This window comes from Notamacropus eugenii, chromosome 3 (assembly GCF_028372415.1).
Source record: "Notamacropus eugenii isolate mMacEug1 chromosome 3, mMacEug1.pri_v2, whole genome shotgun sequence".
Classification (NCBI taxonomy): Eukaryota; Metazoa; Chordata; class Mammalia; order Diprotodontia; family Macropodidae; genus Notamacropus; species Notamacropus eugenii.
The window spans coordinates 469,054,802-469,080,948 of NC_092874.1; positions in this window are offsets into that span (position 1 = coordinate 469,054,802).

The following is a 26,147-nucleotide window of genomic DNA, read 5'->3' on the forward strand; positions in this document are numbered from 1 at the left end:
AAAAGGAACCAGTCATGGAGACAGGATTGGGGATGTTGCAGATAGATATACAACTGAATTCTATCAAATGTTCAAAGAATTCTCATATAGTGTGTCAATAAAAATGAAAGGGAACACTTTATCAAAATATTTTTATGCTGTGGAACCGAAAGCTGAACACCAATGTCGCTAATACTCTACCAATGAACACTTAGTGCTATATGGTAAATGCTGGAAACATAAAAACAGGTAAAAGACCATCCTTGACCTCAAGGACCTCACAGTCTAATGAATATTGTGAAAATCTGGAATAAATTTTCAACAGAGACGATAACAACATATCCAAATATTATTCCTTATGGAAAATTGGATTCTAATATCAATACATAGATAACTAGAAATCAGAATAATTATTGTTAGCATAATTTTGTTATGCTAATATAATGTGCATAATTAACAACATAAACGATAAAATCAAAAGGCCACAATTATATTCACAGATGTAGAAAATGAAACCTTATACAAGATTAATTTATGTTTAAAAGCTCTAAAAAGTATAACAATGGAAATATTCTCTTTAATATGATGAAAAGCACAATTCTAAAACCAAAAGCACGCATTATTTTTAATGGAGCACCCAATACGTTCCCTGGCACAGCAAGAAATCTCCTTACCTTGGCTATCATTAGCTGCTATTGTTATTTTAAGACTGAGTTTCCCTACTCGGTCCAGCTTGGAAGTACAGAGATTACTCATGGAGCCAGTTCCTCTACCAAGCCCCTACCAATCAGCACCAGAGCTTTCACCTGCTCCATTTTCAGACCTAGGCCAAATCTCTCTTCAGGCATTCCAATGACACTCTGCTTTCAGGGGCTCATGATATTAACACCAGACTTAGTGTCGAAACCTGACTGGCTTAGCCCATTGAGTTGAGATCCTGAGTTCAAGAGATGTGCCACCCTCACCCTTCTCAGCAGCAGGGATTACATGTATATTCCACCATGCTCAGCCCTCCATTATTATTGAAGCAGTACCAAAAATGTTGTCAGTAGCACTGGAACTAGAGGAAAATTAACAGAAGAAGCACAGACAAAGAAGAGACAAAATTATTCCTATTTGCAGATAACAGGATGGTTAACTTTGATAACGTTAGAGAATCAGAAATGTTCAATAACTTTAGTAAAGTAGCAAGGATACAAAATAAATATAAGAATCATCCATAATTGTATGTATTTCTAACAAAATCCAGAAGGATATAATAGTGACAGTAATCCTGTTCAAAATAACTAGAAAGCACTTAAAATATTGAGGAATTGATTCGTGAAGAAAGCTAGGAATAAATAGCTTTGAAGGAGATTTGGCAGAAATAAATGACAGGGCCTTAAAAATTGGAGAAGTATTCAATGTTCATGGTTGAGCCATGTCAATTTAATGATAATTAGCATTTATATAGTGTTTTAAGGTTTGCAAAATATTTTGCAGAAATTCCCATTTGATCCTTTCAACAAACCTTATAGGTATTTATATTATTACCTTGATATTATAGATTAAGAAACTGAGCTAGACATAGATTAGGTAATAGATTATGCAGGGTCAGAACTAGTAAGTATTTAAAATCACGTTTGAATTAAAGACATCTTGACTCCACAGCCAATGTTCTAGTCACTGTGACACAAAGTTGCCATTAATATACATTAAAATACTACCTGCATTAATCCAGTGCTAAAGGTATTTTTAAAGAACTGGGAAAAATAATAAAATTAATTCAAAATAATAATAGATCAAAGATTTCATAAGAAATTGTCAGGCAAGAAAAGAATGAAGGGAACTTATAATTACCATGTCTACAATTAAATTATAAATGAGTAATTTTCCAAACAATTTATTACTGATTAATAAAAGACAAAAGCAGATAAGAGGGATAGACTGCATAATAAATTTTTAAAATCACTAAATTCAAGAAGACTCACAACAAGGGAAGTAAGATCTTATTTGATATGATCTAAGAGGAAAAATGGAAAACAGTTTAGTAATAATAAGTTTGAACTAATACTTAAATGAGAGGAGACGTGTGCAATTTACCTTGACTCAGAAGTCTACTCCTGGGGAAATCTGCCAACATTGCCATAACCCATTGTTGCTATCACCATTCATTTGGTTTACAGTCATCTGAATTACAGGAAGAAACAAGCACCTGCCTATGTAACAGCTAGTCTTACAGATCTATAGGTGGTGGCAAAGGTCATAGCATCTTGGTTGTTTTGTTTTCCCCTTTTCTGTGTTTTACTTAGCATACTTTGTAAACTCAACACACACACACATATTCATATATATTCCTCTAATGACTTCTTTTGCTGTATCCCATAGGTTTTTATATGATCTTATTGTTATTTTCTTTTTTAATCACTTATTTGTTGCTTATTCAGTATTTAGGGTTAGTATGACACTTGAGAAATTCATTGCATCTTTGTACATATACAGATCTTTTTCTATAACATGGAAATTTACAACTATACCTATCTATACCTATATTTATCTATCTATATCTATATCTACATCTCTCTCTCTCTCTCTCTCTCTCTCTCTCTCTCTCTATATATATATATATATATATATATATGTATATATATATATGTATATATGCAGACAAAATCAGGTCCTTTGGAAAGGTGATACACAGGGCCATGCTGTAGTACCCTAATGGAGGGGAGCACAAAGGTAATCTATGCATCAATAAAGAGTTACTAATGTACAGTGTTTTCTATGCAGGAGTGCTTTCTTCTGGACCTAAGGGAATCTGTAGCACCTCCATACAAAGCAGGTCATCTATATACCTGTGGGGCACTGTCTTTGTTTGATATGAACCACTGAGGCTATACTAGTCATATCCAACATCATACACAAACTACAATGGGGTTTAACGAATAGTAGTCACGCTATACTATTCCCCATTTCTAATTTTCGGAAGAAACTAGAGTATGTTCACAGGTTTTACATTTCTGGTGTTTAGTCACAAACCAGAGGAAGGATTTAACCTATTTGAAAAAGGCATCATACATAACCCCTCAACCCCTGTCATATTCTCTCGATGGCAGCACATTAAAAGGTTTTAAAATTGCAGCTCCTTCTGGATTCACCAAAGAGTATCTGTACTCTTCTTTAAATGGCTGTCCTCCTCCAGATTCAAGTTTACCTTCATCACATCTGAAATGCCATTCTGCCCCAAGACACATGGGACACTAAGACATCCTCATTAATGCCATATAGGCCCTTGATCATGGTGGAAACTGGATGCACTCTCCTAAGATTCTTCATAATGACAGATCTGCCATAGACAAGCCAATGACCTAGGAAGTGTAGCCCTTCAGCTTGATTACCTCGTGAGCACTTTCAACCACCTGTTAATGAACATCTTTCCAATTCTCTGGATCAGCATCTGTTCCCAAAGGAGAATGAAGATTCTTTAGAGACACACTGGCACACAGGAACACTGGAGTCTCCATGTTCCCCAAGGACCCATATATGACAACTTGAAGAATGGACACAAAGTCTCTCCCCCATTAGGTAATGGAAATGGGCAGGATCCAGATTGCAACCACTTCCAATAACACAGTTTTCAGGAAAGCCACTTAGCTTCCAGGTTACACATGTCAAAATATCCACTAGATTGGAAACAATAAGCAGCTTGCAATTAGGGCTGTATTTAACAATATTGGGAATGATGAATTTAAAGGCATTCACATTACACTGGACCAAATTAAGACAACTTTCTCCATCCTGTTGAAGTGCCCCAGCCTTAACAATGACCAGTTTTGAGTTTGCAGTCACACTGTAGTCTTTGCCAGAAACAATCTTTAGTGTTTTGAGGAAAAGGTTGCCATGTTGGAGATCCATCACCTCTCCCTTTTGCCTTCTGTTATATAAACTAGGGCAAGTTTATCAGCCAATTCCTTTGTTAAGATACTAATGGCACATGCCATGCCAACTGCACCAAACCCAACAACAGCGATCTTGTCCTGGGGAACCTGGTCTTCCTTTAGGACATTCAAAATCAATTGATCCTTGATAGTTGATGCCATTTTGGAGTTGTATCTGGGGGGATAATGAGGTTAATGGTCAGGATGTGAAAATTCAGAGTTAGATATGAGGTTGCTGCTCCCAGGTTCTCCCCTCATTATTGTTATTTTCTTTAATGAAATTATAGCTTCTTTGCTTTATTCTTCATTCCACTCATTTTTTGATATTTGGTTATTTAATCTCCAAATAGTTTTTAGTCTATGTTCCTTGAGCCATTATTAAATAAAAATTTATTTCATTGTGATTTGAAAAGGATACTTTAAGTATTTCTACTTTTCTACTTTAACTATAAAAGTTTTTATGTACTAATATATGGTCAATCATTGTAAAGGTACCATGAACCACTGGGAAAAAGGTTTATTCCTTTCTATTTCCATTCAATTCTCTCCAGATCATATTTAGTTTATCCAACATTTTATTCATGTCCTTAACTTCTTTATTGTTTATTTTTGGTTAGATTCACTTATTTCTGAGAGGGGAAGATTAAAGTCTCTAACTATTACAGTACTACTATCTATCATGACCTGTAATTTATTGAAATTTTCTTTTAAAAATTTAGATCCTATAATACTTGGTGCATATAGGTTCAGTACTGATATTGCTTTATTGCCAATGGTACCTTTTATCAAAATGTAGTTACCATTTTCTTTTTTTTTAATTAAATCTATTTTAGCAAAATCTTTGTCTGAAATTATAACTGCTACCCCTGAATTTTTTTATATGAGCTCAAGCATAATAAGTTCTACTCCAACCCTCAATTTCAACTCTGTGTATATCTCTTATTCTTAAATGTGTTTCTTGTAAACAACATATAGTTGGATTATGATTTTTAATTCATTCTACTCTTTCTATTTTATGGGTGAGCTTATCCCATTTACATTCAAAGTTATAATTACTGTTTGTGAATTTCCCTCCATCTTATGGTGGAGTAGATCAGAAATTTCCAGGGTCTCCAGATTTACTCCACAAACAGACAGAAAATCACCATGAAATTAAGGTAGAGAAGCAAAAATAAAGGAGTAAAGCAGTTGTCTTCCAAGGACAAGTTGAGAGGATCTGAGAAAAGACAAGACTTCCAGGGGCTGAGGTTTAGTCTGAGTAAAGGGCAGAAACCTCCAGGCTGACTTTATTGAGTTAACAAATAGCAGGCCCTGGAGCAGCTCTGTCAGGAAGCAGACTAGATCTCAAGAAATTTCACCTCAACTTTTATCTCATTCACTGCCTCAAGAAATTTCACCTCTTGAACTTTTACCTCATAAACTTTCATCTAAGGAACAGCACGTGGCTAAGTGGGGGAAGATTGAAGATCTGTTTTTGCAATCTAGGCCTAGCAAGGCTGATCAGAAAGGTTTATTTTTTGCCTTTCTTTGATCCTTAGGACTTAGCGCAGTGCCTGGCACATAGCACATTTTTAATAAAGGCTTGTTGACTGATTGACTCACTGAAGAGTAAACATGGGGGTACCAAATGGAGAGTTGGCCTTGACACCCAGAACTGGGTTCAAGTCTCACCTCTGACATATGTTGACTGTGTGAACCTGGGCAAGCCACTTAACCAATTAATGCCCTAGGTACCTCTCTTAAGATTGTAAGTTACAGAGAAGATGTGAAGGCACTGTGGTATGGGGAGTTTTCTGAATGGGAGTTCACTATACCAATTAAATTTTAGGTATAGCTTAAAAAAACAACTTTTGCTCTTTGTTTTCCATCCTTTTGTAAATTTCTGTTTCTTAGTAAAAAATTCACCTTGTAATACTGAAAAAAATCATGCTTTTATAACCAGACTTGTTCCTGGAACTTTGAGACTCTTTTCACTCCCTTTCCCTTTTCAGACAAGCTCAGACTTCGAATTCCTCAGCCAACCCCTGCTTCCCTTCTTGATGATTATCCTGACGGCTGATCTCAAACACATATTATTTTATATTTTGGGATAAAATTTCAAATATGGATGTTTTACCCTCAAAGAAGACAGCTGAAGCAAGTGGTTTCCTTTCAGGCCTGAAAATGGACTGGATTCCTTTAATTGTGCCTCTCTGGCACTAGATGAGACTGGATGTGGTCTGGGCTATAGATGCTTCTGACTGCCTTGATTTATAACTGCCATGATAACATTGATTTGGCTGTCATTTCAGTTGTGAGGAACTCAGCTGGCATGTTAAAAGGTTCTTTCTGACTCATGGCTAAGAAAACATTTTAAAAATTAAAGAATCTAGATAAAAACAGGAGATAGGACTTCTCACCAACACTTTAAATCATTCTTTTCTGCACTTAAAAGCAAGTTCACAGCAATTCAATAGCACCTTTTCTCTCTCTCCTTCCTGTCACCACCCACATTTGCAGTCATAAATCCTTTGGTTTAACTGAGGTGTGATTTAAATGTCCAAGATATTGAAATCTAACAAAAGCTGTGGCTCCACTACGGGCTTTCTTTGATAGGACAATGAAGGGAATGAAGTCCCTGCCAGGGCACAAAGGCAGCCAGTTGTGGGGGGAGGAGGGAGGGTTGGTTGGTTGTTCTTGAAGAGGACCAAAATAACAACATTATGCTAGAGTCAAGTTTCATTGTGTCCAACTGAGACTGATCAGAGTGATACGAGCCCAAAATGTTCCACCACAGGTTAGGCACAAACAGTCCATGTGAACATTTGGAGGGTTCTCTAAATTTGTACATCTTGCATTTCTTTTGAGCTATTTCAATTCTGCTTTGCTCATAGAACACAGCACTTTTTCTGATGTGGGCACACAATGCTGAATAGCCCTGTGCCAGTGTTTCCCATGTTACACAATCAATTCCCAAGTCCTTAAGAGAGACCTTGGAAGTATCCTTGGATCACTTCTTAGGAGATAACCAAGTTGCTCTTCTGGATATAACTGAATTTAATTTTTGTCATCTATATCAGAGTGTGCACATTTATGTGCATGTATATATATTCACACACACATACATGATCCAGTCTTCTAATTCCATTGGAATAAGTAACTTTCCATAGGAAATTTTGCTCCTCTGATGCAAATCTGCAATTGCTACCACATGTAGTTTTAAAGTGACAGTTTCTCCTGTTTGTCTCTGTATGTCTATATGTACTTACGTCTATCTGTAATAGTAGTAGTAGTAGTAGTAGTAATAGTAGCAGTAATAGTAAGTAGTAGTAATAGTAATGATGATAATTAAAGCTAGCATTTGTATAATTGTTTTAAAGTTTGCAAAGCATTTTATAAATATGTCATTTTACATAACAACCCTGGGAGGTCAGGGCTTTGTGTGTATGTCCATGTATGTGCATGTCCGTGTTGTACTCCCTATATCCCTATGAGTACTCCCTATATCACTGAAATCTCAAATTCACACCCCTTCCCTCCCCCTCCCTTCTGTCTATATATATGCATATATGTGTGTATGAATACCTACATATTTAGTGCATATAACATATAGATATACATATAAGTATATATGTCTGTCTATATAACATATAGATATACAGATATGTATATATGTCTGTCTATCTCTTTTTACATAGCATTTAAGTAACTCATTGGAGAAGTAGAGATCAGAAAATCTGAGTTTTGATTCTATGATGATATTAACTAATTGTGTGTCCTTGTGTAAGCTACTCAGTCATACTAAACTCCCTTTCTTCATCTATAAAATGAATAACTCTAAGGAGTAGTCCAAGATAGGGGGGTACATAACTTGAGGTTCCTAAATTTATTTTTAAAAATACATTTTTGATAACTGGATTTGAATGTAATAGGTTTCTTTTTTTCATTCTCTATTTTCTTTAATGCATTTAATAACATGAATCTGAGAAGGGGCCCATAGCCTTCATTCCTCATAGGCTTCACTGCTTAAGCAGTCTAGGATACAAAAAAGGTGAAGTCTTGGTCTAAGTGATTTCTAAGGTCCTTTCCAGGTGTTTGGTTCTACTTTGACAATACTCACCGTTTGCTTAGCCTTCATTAATAGTTATTTCCATTGGCCCAATGATTGAGCAGCTCCTGTGATCCTTACCAGAACTTGTTCACAGTTTCACCACCTACTCTGTTTGGTATCTGAGTGGTAACTGAGTTCTTTTTAGTGATCAGGATGATTTCTGATTGACACTACTTGTATGTGCAGTAATTTTCGCCTTGCATATGGTCAACATTAGATATTCAAAAACTATCTACAAATGAATGAGGGGCAGCTGTGTGGTGCAGTGGACAGAGCACCAGTGCAGGAATCAGGAGGACTTGAGTTCAAATCTCACCTCAGACACTTGACACTCACTAACTGTGTGACCTTGGGCAAGTCACTTAACCCCAAATGCCTCATTCTGGGTCATCTTCAGTCATCCTGATGAATTCAGTCATCCTGGTCACTGGATTCAGATGGCTCTGGAGGAGAAGTGAGGCTGGTGACCTGCACAGCCCTCACTCAAAACAAACAAAAGTCAAGTGCAAGTCATGTCGTTATTTCTCTGATGGCATGGTCTTCAGCAACAAAGAATGAACACACACAAATGAATGAATACTATTTCAACTAAATGGCTTTATCCAAGTAAAAATTTTTGTATTTTATTTTTTCCAATTTCATGTAATAGTCATTTTAATGCTGGTTTTTTTTTAATTTTGAGTTCCAAGTCCTCCCCTTCCCCTTCCCCTCTCCTTGAGAAGGCAAGTAATTTGATGTAGATTATATATGTGCAATCATACGAAATATATTTCCGTATTATCCCTGTTGCAAAAGAAAATGCAGGCCAAAAAAGAATAAAAATGAAAGTTTAAAAAAGTATGTTTTGATTTGAAATCATCTTCCAATAGTTCTTTCTCTGTTGGTGGATGGCATTTTTCATCATGAGTCTTTTGGAATTGTCTTGGATCATTGCATTGCTTAGAATAGCTAAGACATTCACAGTTGATCATCGTGAGATATTGCTGCTACTGTGTGGACAATGTTCTCCTGGTTCTGCACACTTCACTTTGCATCAGTTCATATATGTCTTTGTGAGTTTTCGCTAAATCATGCTGATCATTTCTTATAGCACAATAGCATTCCATCACAATCAAATTCTATGACTTGTTCAGACATTCTCAAATTACTGGGCATCCTTTCAATTTCCATTTCATTGCCACCACAAAATGGCCTGATGTAAATGTTTTTGTGCATATAGGTCCTTTTCTTGTTTTGTATTTTTGGGATATAGACCCATTAGGTATTGTTGGGACAAAGGATATGTACAATTTTACACTCCTTTGATCATAATTCCAAATTTCCCTTTAGAATGGTTTGATCAGTTTACAATAACACCAACCATGAATTAATTTATAGTTTTTTCCCCATCTCCTTCCACATATTTCATTTAACTTTTCTTTCATATTAGTCAATCTGATAGGTATGAGATGGTACTTTAGAGTTGTTTCAATTTGCATTTCTCTAATCAATATGACTGAACATTTTTTCATGTGATTATAGATATCTTTGATATCTTTGTCTGAAAACTGCCTATTCCCATCCTTTGACCATTTATCAATTAGGAAATGACTTCTATTCTTTTTTAAAGTTAATTTATTTATTTTTAGTTTTCTACATTCATTTCCATAAGTTTTAAACTTCCTCCCTCTTCCTTTCTTCCCACCTCCCCAAAATGGCATGCAATCTGATATAGGCTCTACATATACTTTCCTATTAAACATATTTTCACATCATTCATGTTGTATAGAAGAATTAGAATGAATGGGAGGAAACATGAAAGAGAAACAAAACAAAACAAAGAATGAAAATAGTCTGCTTCACACTGAATTCAGACTCCATAGTTCTTTCTCCAGATGTGGATGGCATTTTCCATTGTGAGGCCTTTGGAATTGTTTCAGGTACTTGCATTTCTTAGTAGGACTAATTCTATCAAAGTCAGAATGATTTGTGAAATAAGACCTTCACCAAAAACACTTGCTGTAAAATGTCAGCTCCCCCATTTTTCTTTTCTTCTCTAATCTTGGCTGCATTGGTTTAGCTTGCACAAAAGTTTTTTAGTCTGATGTAAACAAAATTATCTATTTCACATCATGTAATACCCTCTAACTCTTGTTTGGTCATGAATTCTTCTCTTATCTATAAATCTGACAGGTAAAATATTCCATTTTGCCCCAATTAGCTTAGGATATCACCACCAATATCTGAATTATGTACCCATTTTGACCTTGTCTCGATATATGCTGTGAGATTTTGATCTATACCTAGTTTCTGCCAAATTGCTTCCCAGTTTTACCAGCAAGTCTTGTCAAGCAGTGAGTTTTTGTCCCCAAAGCTTGTATCTTTTCACTTATCAAACACTAGATTATGATGGTCATTTACTACTGAGTATTGTGTACCTTATCTATTCCACTGATCAGCACTCTATTTATTAACCAGTACCATGTTGTTTTCATGATTATCACTTTGTAATACAGTTTGATATCTGATACTGCTAGACCACCTTTCTTCACAATATTTTTTTATCAATTCCCCTGATATTCTTAACTTTTTATTCTTCCAGATGAATTTTGTTATTGTTTTTTTTTTTATCTGCATGAAAGAATTTTTATTAGTGTCATAAAAAGAAATTTTTTAGGACTTCTTTGACTATTTTCCCAAATAGTTTATAAAGTGTTGGAATTAGTTATTTTTTAAATGTTTGGTAGAATTCCCTTGTGAATGCATCTGGTCCTGGGGATTTTTTTTTAGGTAACTCATTTATAACTTCTTCAATTTCTTTTTGTAAGACAGTTATTTAAGTGTTCTAGTTTTTCTTTTAATCTGAGCAATTTATATTTCGTAAATAGTCATACTTTTCACTTAGTTAGATTCATTGGCCTATAACTGGGCAAAATAGCTCCTAATAATTGCTCTAATTTACTCAACATTGTTGGTGAATTGACCTTTTTCATTTTTGATGCTGGTAATTTTTCTTCTTTCTTTTTCCAAAACAAATTAACCAAATGGTTTAACAATTTTACTGGTTTTTATCATAAGATTAGCAATTAGTTTTATTTATGAGTTAAATGGTTTTCTTATTTTCAATGTTATTATTCTCTTCTTTCATTTTCAAGATTTCAAACTTGGTGTTAAATTGGGGATTTTTAATAGTTTTTCTTTTTCGAGTTTTTGTCTTTTTAGTTGCAAACTCAATTCATTGATCCTGCGTTCTCCATTTTATTGATGTAAGCATTTAGAGATTGAAATTTTCCTCAGTAGATGCATCCCATCATTTTTGTATGTTGTTTCAATTTTTGTCATCCTCTTAAATGAAATCATTGATTGCTTCTATTATTTCTTCTCTCACCTTCTAATTCTTTAGAATTAGTTGTTTAGTTTCCAATTAATCTTTATTCTGCGTTTCCATATCCCTCTACTGAATGTAATTTTATTGTATTGTGATCTGAAAATAATGCACTTATTTCTGCATTAGGTTGTGAATCTCTTAGGGCCTAATAAATTATTAATTTTTGTGTAGATGTCATGTACTGCTTTAAAAAAGATATATATATTCCTTTCTATTCACATTTATTTTCTCCAGAGGTCTATCATATTTAATTTTTCTAAAACTGTATTTATCTCCTTAACTTTTTTCTTGTTTACTTTTTATTAGATTTATCTAGTTCTGAGAGGGAATATTAAGGTCATCCACTAATATAGTTTTACTTTCTATTTCTTCCCCTATAACTCATTTAACGTTCACTATAAGAAATTGGATGCCATACCATTTGGTGCATATACATTTAGTATTGATATTACTTCATTCTTTATGGTACCTCTTAGCAAAATATAGTTGCAAGGCTTATCTCTTTTAATTAGATCTGTTTTTACTTTTGTTTTGTCTGAGATCACAATTGCCTTTTCTCGTTGTTGTTCAGTCATTTCAGTTGTGCCTAACTTTTTGTGACCCCATTTGAGGTTTCTTGCAAATGGATAATTCAGTGGTTTGCCATCTCCTCCTCCAACTATAGTTGAGGAACTGAGACAAAGTGGACTAAGTGACTGCCCAGAGTCACACTGCTAGAAGGTGTCTCAGACCAGATAACATATATGTCCTGTATTGATATGACTTCACTGTCTTTGCTACCTTTCAGCAAAATGTAATTTCCCTGTTTATTTTTTTTAAATTAGATCTATTTTTGCTTTTGCTTTATCTAAGATCATGATTTCTATTCCTGCTTTTTTCACTTCAGCTGAAGTATAAGTTTGAGATTCTGCTCAGGCCTGTTACCTTTGTTTGTTTGTGTTTCTCTACTTCTAGTATGTTTCTTGTAAACAGCATATTTTAGGATTCTGATTTTTAATCTACCCTGCTATCTGCTTCTGTGTTTTCTGGGTGAATTTATCCCATCCACATTTACAGTTATGATAACTGTGTCTTTCCATCCTATTTCCCTCTGTTTATACTTCTCTCTTTCCTTTCACCCTGTTGCTCCTCACAAGTCGGTTTTGCTTCTGATCCTCCCTCTCCCAACCTGCCCTCCCTTTTATCAGTCCCCTCTTTTTTATTTTTTATATCATTTATCAATCAATTTACATTATTGTTATATATATTTTATTTATATACAATATGTATATATATTTATTTATATAAATTTATATTATTTATCAATTCCCCTCTTTTTCTACTTCCCTAGAGGGCAAGATAGATTTTTATTCCTAACTGAATATATGTTATTTCCTCCTTGAGCCAATTCAGATGAAGGTAAGGTTCAAACATTGCCCACCTCTCTATCTTCACCCTCACTATAAAAGTTTTTCCTTTCCTGCCTCTTTTATGTGAGATAATTTACTACATTTTACCTCTCCCCTCTGCCTTCTCCCAGTGCATCTTTTTCACCTCTATTTTTTAAAATCCTCTCATCATAGTCAACTCACACCTGTGCCCACTTGTCTATATATACTCCTGATGATAATGCCCTGATGATAAAGTTCTTAGGAGTTTTCTCTTCCCTTTTAAGTATATAAACAGTTTAATCTTACTGAATCCTTTATGATTACTCTTTCATGTTTACCTTTTTATGCTTCTCTTGAGTCTTCTGTTTGCATGTCAGATTTTCTATTCAGCTCTGTTCTTTTCATCAGGAATATTTGAAAGGCATCCATTTCATTAAATATCCATTTCTCCCTGAGATATTACATTCAGTTTTGCTGGGTAGGTTATCCTTGGCTGCAATCCTAGCTCCTTGCAGCTTGCTGGTTCAGTGGATATAGTGTGGTGCTTGGAGTCAGGAAGACCTGAGTTCAAATCCAGCTTCAGACACTTACTGTGTGACCCTGGACAAATCTCTTAATTTCTACTTACCTTAATTCACTAAGAAGGAAATGGAAAAGCACCCTTTGCCAAGAAAACTCCATGGACAGTAAGTATGGTCCACAGGTTCAGGAAAAGTTAGAAACAGCTGAACAACAACATGTCATATTACAAGCCCCCCTTTTCTTTAACATGGAAGCTGTTAAATCTTGTTTGATTCTGACTGTGGCTCTATGATATTTTAATTGTTTCTTTCTGCCTGCTTGAAGTGTTTTCTCTTTGACTTGGGAGCTATGGAATTTGGGTATAATATTCCTGGGAATTGTATTTTTGAGATGTCTTTCAGAAGGTGATCAGTGGCTTCTTTCAATTTCTATTTTATCCTCTGGATCTAAGATATTAGGGCAATTTTCTTTGATAATTTCTTAGAATATGATTTGTAGACTCTTTTTTTGATCATGGCTTTCCAATAGTCTGATAATCATTAAATTATTTCTCCTTGGCCTATTTTTCAGGTAATTGTTTTTCCAACAAGATATTTCATATTTTCTTCTATTTTTTCATTCTTTAATTTTGTTTTATTGTTTCCTGGGGACATTAATTTTTACTTGACCAATTTTTATTTTTAAGGAATTATTTTCTTCAGTGAGCTTTTATACTTCCTTTTCCATTAGGCTAATTCTACTTTTTAAGGAGTTAATTTCTACAGTAAATTTTTGCACCTTTTTTTTTCCTTTTGGCCAATTCTGATTTTTGTGAATTTTTGTGCCATTTTCACCGTTTGACAACTTCTGTTTATTAATGTATTATTTTCTTCAGTATTTTATGTTCCTCCTTTACCAGGCTGTAGATTCCCCTTTTATAAGACATTTTTTTTTGCATTATTCTAATTTTCCCTCCAATTTTTCTTTTTTCTTTCTTATTCAATTTCTAAAGTCCTTTTTGAATTTTCCAGAATTTGGGGAGTTCCTGTGCCAAATTTGCATTTTTCTTTGAAGATTTGGATGTAGCTCTTTGACTTTCTTCTGAGTTTGTGTCCTGATTGTCCCTATCATGTTAGTAATTTTCTATAGTCATGTTCTTTTTTCTTTGTTTATTTGCTCATTTGTCCACCCTATTTCTTGACTTAGAATTGTATATTAAAGTTGGATTCTGCTCCCAGGTTGGAGGGGTTATGATCCCAAGCTTTAGGCTTTATTGTGCTGCTGGTTTTGGAGCTAGTTCTGGGATTCTATAAGTTTTTGTTTCTTCCAAAGTGGTATTGTTTCTTTTTAATTAATTAAGTAATTAATTTTTAGTTTTCTAACCTTCCCTCTCCTTCCACCTCCCCAAGACAGTGTACAATCTTCTATAGACTCTACTTAAATATTCATATTAAACACATATTCAGGTTAGTCATGATGTAAAGAAGAGTTAGAAGTAATGGGAAGAACCATGAGAAAGTAGAAACAGAATAAAACAAAAGAAATGGAATGAAAATAATGTTTCCAAATGCATTCAGACTCCACCAGTTCTTTCTCTGGATGTGGATAGCATTTTCCGTTGTGAGTCTTTTGAATTTGTCTTAGATCCTTGTATTGCTGAGAATTCAGTCATCACAGAGTGTGGTTGTTACTGTGTACAATAAATTTCTGGTTCTGCTCATTTTGCTCAACATCAGTTCATACAAGTGTTTTCATGTTTTTTTTCTGGTCTGTCTGTTCTTCATTTCTTATAGCACAATAGTATCCCATTACATTCCATTACCACAACTTGTTCAGCCTTTGCCAATTTGATGGACATCTTATTTTCCAATTCTTTACCTCCACAAATAGTACTGCTGTAAATATTTTTGTACATGTGGGTCCTTTTCTGTTTTTATGATCTCTTTGGGACAACAGACCTAGAAGTGATATTGCTAGGTCAAAGGGCATGCACAGTTTTACAGCCCTTTAGCATAGTTCCGAATTGCTCTCCAGAATGGTTGGATCATTTCCCAACTCCACCAATAATGCAGTTTTTCCAAATCTTCTCCAGTATTTATCTTTTTTCTGTTTTGTCATTAGTCAATCTGATTAATATGATAGGAAGAGATATAGTTACTGCTCTTCTGGTCCATAATCTCATCTGTAAGCAACCACAAGCACTCTTCTCCATCCTGGAGTTGTAACTAGGGTTCCTGCTCTCCTGTAGTCATAAAGATCAGTGCTTCTTTCTGCCTTTGACCTCATACTAGGGACTCTACTCTCCTATGAGTGACTACAAGCACTCTTCTCTGCCCTGGAACTGTAACTTGGGTCCCTGATCCCATGCAGCTGGAAGTGCTAGTATGCCAATGCTCTTCCTTGCCATGGTACTATGATCCAGAACTTCACAGGGGTAATGCAATAGTTCTGAACCCACTGCTAACAAAAGGACTCATGTAATCACCATCTATCCTGTTGTTTATCAACTTCCAGAGTTTGGTTTAAGAAAGACAAACAGAATCAGGTTGTATTCATGCTTTTATTTCTCTCAAGTTGGAGGCATGCATGTGGAACTGCAGTCAGAAGTGAGCTCATTTTGGGGTCAGATGAAAGGGATTATAAAGCCATGAATCAAGGAAGTTGTCTAACTCAGGATGTCTGTCCTTTTCTTGACCAGGATTAAAGTTTCCAATAAGCCAGGAAATGTCCCTGACTCAGGATATCTAGGCAAGCTTAATCCAGTCTTATGATTTCTGATGCAGCAGGAGGAATTCATATTTACTCAGAGAACACTGTGGAGGGTTTCTAGTATTTCAGTCCAGAAAGATTCAAATTTTCCTCTTGATTAAGGCAGTGCAGGTTTTTGGTCTTCTTTGGGTGATGATGGGCTGAAGTAGGTCTTGGGTGTCTAACCCTCTTATCACTGGTGAGCTGAAAGCTACAGAAGTCATTGAACATGTATCTGCCCCCAAGGTCTGCTGCTGACTTGCCAGCGCGTGGTCTATACTGTACTATGCTCCAGATCCAAGCACCACTCTGGTGAGACAGATCTTCCTTCCAACCTCCCATCTGTCATGTGCTGGAAAATTGTTCCACCCTAACCTTTTGTTGGTTCTGCTGTTCCAAAATTTGATTTGAGGTATTATTTTAAAGTTGTTTGGAAGGGAATTTTGGAAGGTGAGGCTCCTATCTTTATGCTACCATCTTGGCTCTGTCCCTCCAACTAGTTTGTAATTTCTTTATTAACAAGCTCATCTAAGAAACCTAGGGGAGAAAAAAAAAAACTTCATGGCAATTAAAGTAATCAAGTCTTTATTACTGACACTTAACTTTATAGATGCTTATTAGTAGGTTTTTATGGTAGAGCAATTCAGAGTCAGATTGAAATATCAACTATGATCATTCAGAATAACAGCTCCTTCATTATATTCACCCATCTATTCTTTGGTTTGGGTATTCTGATTTACTTTGCATTTCCTAGAATTAGTTTTAAGCTGTCTACTCCCTAAGGGTGGTGGCATTGAGTGTCACTATACATCCCTAATAGGATTTTTTATGGGACTCTTCATGTCTCCAATAATTGGAAATCTGGATTAAATTTAGCTTATTGGGTTGCAGATACAGGGTCTGCTGTGGCTGCATACTCTAGTGCCAGAAGCTTCTGAATAGCACCTGTTATTGCATACCCTTCTAGTAAACCTTTTTATCTGTCCCATAACTCAAGTCTTTTATAAGATCAATTTCTATACTTCTTTTTTAATATAAATTTTATTTATTTTTCAGTTCTTAACATTTACTTCCATAAGAATTTGATTTAAAACTTTTCTCCCCATTTCTCCCCACCCCTATGCCAGGACACCGTGCACCCCATCTAACACTTCCTCCAATCTGTCCTTCCTTTTTCACCCACCCTTCTTCCAACCCCTTATCTCCTCTATTTTCCTGTAGGGCAAAATAGATTTCTATACTCCATTGGTCTATGTGGCTTAATTTCCAGTTGCATGCTAAAACAATTTTTAGCCTTCATTCTTAAAGCTTTGGTTTCCATATTCTCTCCCTCCCTCCCTACTCACCCTCATTGAGAAAACAAGCAATTCACTATAGGTCATACATGTGTAACAATGCAAAGGACTTCCATATTCATGCTGTAAAAGATTATTGACATTTCCCTGCATCTTATCCTGCCCTGCATTTATTCCATTCTCTCCCCTGAGCTGTCCTCCCACAATAGTGTTTGATTTTGATTATCCCTTTCCCCAATTTGCTGTGCCTTCTATTATCTTCCCTCTCCTATCCCCTACCCCTTGCTTTCTTGCAGGGTAAAATAGATTTCCATATCCAACTGAGTGTGTATTATTCCTTCCTTAAGTCAAATTCCATGAAAGTAAGGCTCAATTATTTACTTTCATCACTCCCTCTTCCCCTCCATTGTAAAAGTTCTTTATTCCCTCTTGTATGTGAGATGATTTGCTACATTCTACCTCGCCCTTTCTCTTATTCCTAGTACATTTCATTCAACAGTAAATTTTATATTTTTTAGGTATTCTCCCTTCATATTCAGCTAACCTTGGGCCCTCTGTCTATGTGTATATATATATAGATATATATATATATATCTATATATATACATGTACACACATATACACATACATATATACACATATACATACAAGATACATATATACACATACACACATGTACCTATACATACCTACACATATATCATATACACATACATGCATACATATGCACACATTCCCTCTAACTACCCTAATACTGAAAAAAGTCTCATGAGATACATGTAGGAACGTGAATAGTTCAACATTAATGAGTTCCTTAAGACTTCTCTTTGCTGTTTACAATTTCAATGATTCTCTTGATTCTTGTATTTGAAAGTCAAATTTTCTATTTAGCTCTGGTCTTTTCAAGAAGAATTCTTGGAAGTAAACCTAACTGGGAAAATTGGACAAATGGGAAAGGAAGTACAAAAAGTTACTGGAGAAAATAATTCCTTAAAAGGAATAATTGGATAGATGATGGAAAATAAGATGCAAAAGTTAACTGAAGAAAACAACTTGATGAAAATTAGAATTGGACAAGTAGAAGCTAATGACTCTATGAGACATCAAGAAACTGTCAAACAAAATCTAAAGAATGAAAAGATAGAAGAAAATATAAAATATCTAATTGGAAAAACAACTGACCTGGAAAATAGATTCAGGAGAGAAAATTTAAGAATCATTGGTCTACCAGAAAGCCATGATAAAAAAGAAAAAGAGTTTGGACAATATCTTCCAAAAAATCATCAAGGAAAACTGCTCAGAAGTGCTAGATCCAGAGGGCAAAGTGGTCATTGAAAGAATCTACTGTTTATCTCCCGGAAGGGGTCCCAAACTGAAAACACCAAGAAATATTGTTGCCAAATTCCAGAACTATCAAGTGAAGGAGAAAATACTACAGTCAACCAGAAAGAAACCCTTCAAATATCGAGGAACTACAGTCAGGATCACACAGGACCTTGCAGCTTCTACATTAAAAGATAGAAGGAAATGGAATCTGATATTCTGTAAGGCAAAAGAGCTGGGACTACAACCAGTGATAAATTCAGAAAAGTTCAACATAACATTTAAGGCAAGGAGATGGACATTCAATGAAATAAGGGATTTCCAGATCTTTCTGACAAAAAGACCAGAACTCAAAAGAAAATTTGATCTTCAAACGCAGGTCTCAAGAGAGGAATAAAAAGATAAACAGGAGAAAAGAAAAATTTGTTACTCAATTTGGGCAAACTGTTTACATCCCTATAAGGGAACATGATATGTGTTAACCTTGAGAATTGTACATCTATCATGAAGTATAAAAGAGATATACATAAATAGAAGGGGCGAGTATAAAATAAATGATGTGATGATGAAAATGTGATTTAATCATGCAAGGAAATTGTAGCAGGAGATGTAAAAAGGAGGAAGCAGAAAATGATAAATTACATCACAGGAAGAAATGCAAAATTATACTATAGTAGAGGGAAAGAGAGGACGGAGAGGAGTATTGTTTGAGAGACACTCTCATCTGATTTGGTTCAATGGGGGAACAATAAACTTAATAAAGTATATAAATCTAACTAGCTCTATCAGCAGTAGGAGGGGAAGGGGGAAAAAGGAGAGGGGAAACTAAAAGGGGAGGAAGAAGTAGTAAGGGCAAAGGAGAGTAAAAGGGAGGGAGACTGAGAAAAGGAAGGGAAGACTGCAGGAGGCAGTGGTCAAAAGTGAAAACTATTGAGGAGGGGAAGGGAGACAGGAGAACTAAAAGAACAAACAGTGGGAAAGAGTACAGAGGGAAATATACAGATTGTAATCATAACTGTGAATGTGAATGGAATGAACTCTCCCGTAAAATGAAGATGGATAGCAGAATGGATTAAAAACCATAATCCAACAATATGTTGTTTACAAGAAACACATCTGAAACAGAGGCATACACACAGGGTAAAGGTAAAAGGTTGAAGCAGAATATACAGTGCTTCAGCTGATGTAAGAAAAGCAGGGGTAGCAATCCTAATCTCAGACAAAGCAAAAGCAGAAATAGATCTAATCAAAAGAAATAAGGAAGAAAACTATATCCTACTAAAAGTCACCATAAACAATGATTCAATATCATTACTAAAATATGCTCCAAGTGGTATAGCATCCAAATTATTAGAGGAGAAGTTGGGGGAGTTGCAGGAAGAAATAGACAGAAAAATTATACTAGTGGGGGACCTCAACCTCCCCCTCTCGGAACTTGATAAATCTAACCTCAAAATAAGCAAGAAAGAAGTTAAGGAATAAAACTGTTAAGTGAATAAAACTCTGGATAAGATAGTTATGATAGATCGCTGGAGAAAATTGGATGAGAATAGAAGGGAATACACCTTTTTCTGAGCGGTACATGGCACATATACAAAAATTGACCGTGTTCTAGGGCATAAAAACCTCACAATCCAGTGCAGAAAGGCAGAGATAGTCAATGCATCCTTCTCAGATCATAATGCAATAAAATTATATGTAATAAAAGACCATAGAAAGATAAACCAAAAATTATTTGAAAACTAAATAATCTAATCCTAAAGAAGGAGTGGGTAAAACAACAAATCATAGAAATAATAAACAACTTCATTCAATATAATGACAATAATGAGACAACTTACCAAATCTTATGGGATACTGCAAAGGCGGTTCTTAGGGGAAGTTTTATATCTTTGAATGCCTACATGAATAAAATAGAGAAAGGGGTGACCAATGACTTGGGAATTCAGCTGAAAAAGCTAGAAAAAGGACAAATTGAAAATCCCCAAGTAAATACCAAATAAGAAATATTGAAAACCAAAGGACAGATCAATAAAATTGAAATTAAGAAAACTATTGAACTAATTAATAAAACTAATAGTTGGTTTTATTAAAAAATAATAAAATTGATAAACCTTTGATCAGTTTGATTAAAAGAAAGAAGAAAACCAAATTATCATTATCAAAAATGAAAGGAGTGAACTCACCTCCAGTGAGGAGGAAATTAAAACAATAATTAGAAATTACTTTGCCCAAATTTATGCCCATAAATTTGATAATCTAAATGAGATGGATGAGTATTTTAAAAAATATAAATTGCCCAGATTAACAGAAGAGCAAATTGAATACTTAAACAACCCCAAATCAGAAAAAGAAATTGAACAAGCCATCAGTGAACTCCCTAGGAAAAATTCTCTAGGGCCAGATGGATTTACAAGTGAATTCTATCAAACATTTAAAGAACAGTTAATTCCAATACTATATAGACTATTTTTGAAAATTGGGGAAGAAGGAGCCCTCCCAAATTCTTCCTATGATACAAATATGGTTTTGATACCTAAACCAGGAAGAGACAAAACAGAGAAAGAAAATTATAGACCAATTTTTCTAATGAATATAGATGCAAAAATTTTAAATAAGATTTTAGCAAAACGAATACAGCATCTTATCATGAGAATATGATTAGGTATGATTCATACCAGGAATGCAAGGCTGGTTCAATATTATGAAAACTATTAGCATTATTGATCATATCAACAACAAAACTAACAGAAACCACATGATTATCTCAATAGATACAGAAAAAGCTTTTGACAAAACATAACACCCATTCCTATTAAAAACATTGGAGAGCACAGGAATAAAGGAAACTTTCCACAAAATAATAAGCAGTATTTACCTAAACCCTTCAGCAAGCATTACATGCAATGGAGATAAGCTAGATGCATTTCCAATAAGATGAGAGGTGAAACAAGGATGTCCATTATCACCACTATTATTCAAAATGGTACTAGAAATGTTAGCTATAACAATTAGGATGAAGAAATTGAAGGAACTAGAATAGGCAAAGAAGAATCTAAGTTATCACTCTTTGCAGGTGATATGAAGATATACTTAGAAAATTCCAGAGATTCAAGTAAAAAACTATTTGAAATAATAAATAACTTTGGCAAAGTTGCAGATTACAAAATAAACCCACACAAATCTTCTGCATTTCTATATATTAGTAACAAAGCCCAACAGCAAGAGATAGAAAGAGAAATATCATTTAAAGCTAGGGTAGGCACTACAAAATATTAAGGAGTCTACCTGCCAAAACAAACCCAGGGACTATATGAACACAACTACAAGACACTTTTCACACAAATAAAGTCAGAACTAAGTAAGTGAAAAGACATCAGTTGCTCATGGGTAGGCCAAGCCAATATAATAAAAATGACAATTCTACCTAAATTAATTTACTTATTTAGTGCCATACCAATTAAACGGTCAGATAATTATTTTTTAGAGCTGGAAAAAATAATATCAAAATTCCTCTGGAAGAACAAAAGGTCTAGAATGTCAAAGGGACTAATGAAAACAAATGATAGGGAGGTGGCCTTGTGCTACCAGATCTCAAATTGTATTATGAAGCAACACTTATCAAAACCACTTGGTACTGGCTAAGAAACAGAAGAGTAGACAAGTGGAATATGCTAGATACTCAAGATGCAGTAGACAATGAATATAGCAATCTGTTTGATAAACACAAGGACCTCAGCTTCTGGGATAAGACCTCACTGTTCAACAAAAATTGCTGGGAAAACTGGATAAAAGTATGGTGGAAACTAGACATAGACCAATGCCTGATGCCATACACAAGAATAAACTACAAATGGGTACACGATCTAGCTATAAAGATTGATACTATGCACAAATTGGTGGAGCAAGGAATAGTGTATTTATCAGATGTATTGTGAAGGGAAGAATTTTTGACTAAAGAAGAGATAGAAAGCAATATGGAGTGTAAGATGGATAATTTTTATTACATTAAACTGAAAAGTTTTTGCACAACCAAATCCAATGCAACCAAAATTCGGAGGGATGTAGTATATTGGGAAAGAATTTTTCCAGCTAATGTTGGTGACAAAAGCCTCATTTCTAGAATATATAGAGAACTGAGTCAAATGTACAAAAATACAAATCATTCCCTGATGGATAAATGGTCAAAGAATATGAACAGGCAATTTTCCGAGGAAAAAATTAAAGATATCTACAGTCATATGAAAAAATGCTCTACATAACTTTTGATTACAGAGATGCAAATGAAAACAATTCTGAGGTACCACATCACACCAATCAGATTGGCAACCATGATAGAACAGGAAGATTATAAATGTTGGAGAGGATTTGGGAGAATTGGAACACTAATACATTGTTGGTGGAGCTGTGAGCTGCTCCAACCATTGTGGAGAGCATTTTGGAACTATGCCCAAAAGGCTACAAAAATATGCATACCCTTTGATCCAGCAATATCTCTTCTAGGACTGTATCCACAAGAGATCATAAAAATGGGAAAAGGTCCCATATGTACAAATACATTTGTAGCAGCACTCTTTGTGGTGGCCAAAAACTGGAAACCAAGGGGATACCCATCAATTGGGGAATGGCTGAATAAATTATGGTATATGAATGTAATGGAATACTATTGCATTTTAAGAAATGATGAACAGGAAGATATTAGAGAGGCCCGGAAAGACTCATATGATCTGATGCTGAGCGAAAGGAGCAGAACCGGGAGAACTTTATGCACAGCAATGACCACATTGTGCAACAGTTTTTTTCTGGTAGACTTGGAACTTCATCGCAATGCAAGGAGTTAAAAAAATTCCCAATGGTCTTCTAAGGCAAAATGACTTCCACATCCAGAGAAAGATCTATGGAATTCAATTGCAGAGTGTAAGAGATCATTTTGTGTGTGTGTGTATTGTGTTTTGGTTTGTTAAGTGATTTCTCTCATTTGTTTTAATTCTTCTACACAGCATAACTATAGTGAAAATGTATTTAATAGGAATGTATGTGTAGAACCTATGTAAAATTGTATGCTCTCTTGAGGAAGGTGGGGGGAGGTAGGGTGGAAGGAGGGGAAATAATCTAAGTTATATGGTAGTGATTGTACAACACTGAAAAATAAAGAAAATTAATTTAAAAAAATAAAAAAAATATTTAAAAAAAGAATTCTTGGAAGTCCTCTATTTCATTGAAATTCCATTTTTCCCCCTGAACTATTATACTCGGTTTTGCTGAGTAGGTGATTCTTGGTTTTAATATTATCTTCTTTGACCTCTGGAATATTCTATTCCAAGCCCTTCAATCCCTTAGTGTAGAAGCTGCTAAATCTTGTGTTATCCTGATTTTATTTCCACAATACTTGAATTTTTCATTTCTGGCTGCTTGTAACATTTTCTCCTTGATCTGTGAACTCTGGAATTTGGCTAAATATTTCTGGGAATTTTCCTTTGAGGATCTCTTTCAGGAGGTGATCAGTGAATTCTTTCCATTTCTATTTTACCTTTTGGTTCTAGAATGTCAAGGCAGTTTTCCTTGATAGTTTCTTGATGATGTCTAGGCTCTTTTTTTGATCATGATTTCCAAGTTGAGTAATAATTTTAAAATTATCTCTCCTCGATCTGTTTTCCAGGTCAGTTGTTTAGCCAATGAAATATTTCACATTGTCTTCTATTTTTTCAGTTTTTTGGTTTTTTAAAAAAAAATTTTCTTGGTTTTTCACAAAGTCATTAGTTTCCATCTGTTGCATTCTAATTTTTAAAAACTATTTTCTTCAGCGAGCTTTTGAACCTCCTTTTGCATTTGGCCAATTCTTTTTAAAGCATTCTTCTCCTCACCAGCTTGTTGGAAATCTTTTGCCATTTGGATTAGTTTATTTTATTTTATTTTTATTATTATTTTTTAATGTTTAACAATCACTGCCATACAATTGAGATTTTATCCCCCCCACACCTACCCTCCACTACCCCCCTCCCTCCCCACGACTGCATACAATTCTGTATAGGTTCTACATATACTTTCCTATTGAGTATATTTTCACTATAGTCATGCTATGTAGTCAGACTAAAATAAATGAAAGAAATTGTATAACAAATCAAAACATGATACACAAACACATACACATACACAAACATGATCTGCTACATTTTGTGAATGACTTTCATATTTCTTTCTCTGAGTGTGGAAGGCATTTTGCCTTGAGAACCACCTTTGGGATTTTTTTTTATAAGAAGTTTTTGCGTTATTACAAAATTCCAAGTCTACCAGAAAAAACTCTCGCACACTGTGGTCGTTGCTGTGCACAAAGTTCTCCTGGTTCTGCTCCTTTCACTCAGCATCAGGTCATATAAGTCCTTCCAGGCCTCTCTGAAGTCTTCTTGTTCATCATTTCTTATGGCACAATAGTACTCCATTACATTCATATACCATAATTTATTCAGCCATTCCCCAATTGATGGACATCCCCTTGACTTCCAGTTTTTGGCAACTACATAGAGTGCTGCTATAAATATTTTTGTACATGTGGGACCCTTTCCCATTTTTATGATCTCTTAGGGATATGGTCCTAGTAGCGATATTGCTGGGTCAAAGGGTATGCACATTTTTGTAGCCCTTTGGGCATAGTTCCAAATTGCTCTCCAGAATGGTTGGAGGATTAGTTTATTTTTAAAGGTGTTATTTTAGTCAGCATTTTTGGGTCTCCTTTGGCAAGCTGTTGACTCACTTTTCATGACATTTTTGCAGCACTCTCATTTCTCTTCCCAATTTTTCCTCCACCTCTCTTACTTGATTTTCAAAATCCTTTTTGAGTTCTTCCATGGATTGAGACCACTGCATAATTTTTTTTGAGTTTTGAATGTAGAAGCCTTGACTTTGATGTCTTCATCTGATGGTATGCTTTATTCTTTCTCTTCTGAAAGGATGGAACAAAATACCTTTTCACCAAGAAAGTAACCTTCTATAGTCTTATTTTTTTTGTCTTTTTGGGGACATTTTCTCCATTATTTGACTTCCGAGTCCTTTGTCAAGTTGAAGGTATACTCTTAGGACCTGTAAATTCACAGTTCCTCTGTACTGGCACAATCAAGGGACAGGAGTTTTCTCCTCTCCTGGCCTTCACTCTGGTTTGGGAGCAACCATAGTCTCCCTTTTGGGACCTGTAAATTCGCAGTTCCTCTGTAGTGGCACAATCAAGGGACAGGAGTTTTCTCCTCTCCTGGCCTTCACTCTGGTTTGGGAGCAACCATAGTCTCCCTTTTCTGGCCAGGATCTGAGAGTAGGATTCCCTCAACAGAGCCTCCACCAGCACCAACATGTCAGTGCTCCTCCTCACTCAGGACGGAGACCCAGATCAGTTACTCCATTCCCCCAAGGTCTTTAGGCCACGAGCTCCAGAAATGAACACTGCTGCTGCAGTGGGTGCTGTCTTGGGGCCAGACTATACACCCTGCTCACCCAGGTGAAAGAGCTTTCTCACTGACCTTTGAAGCTGTCTGACATTTGTGGGTTGAGAAATCTGGGAACTGCTGC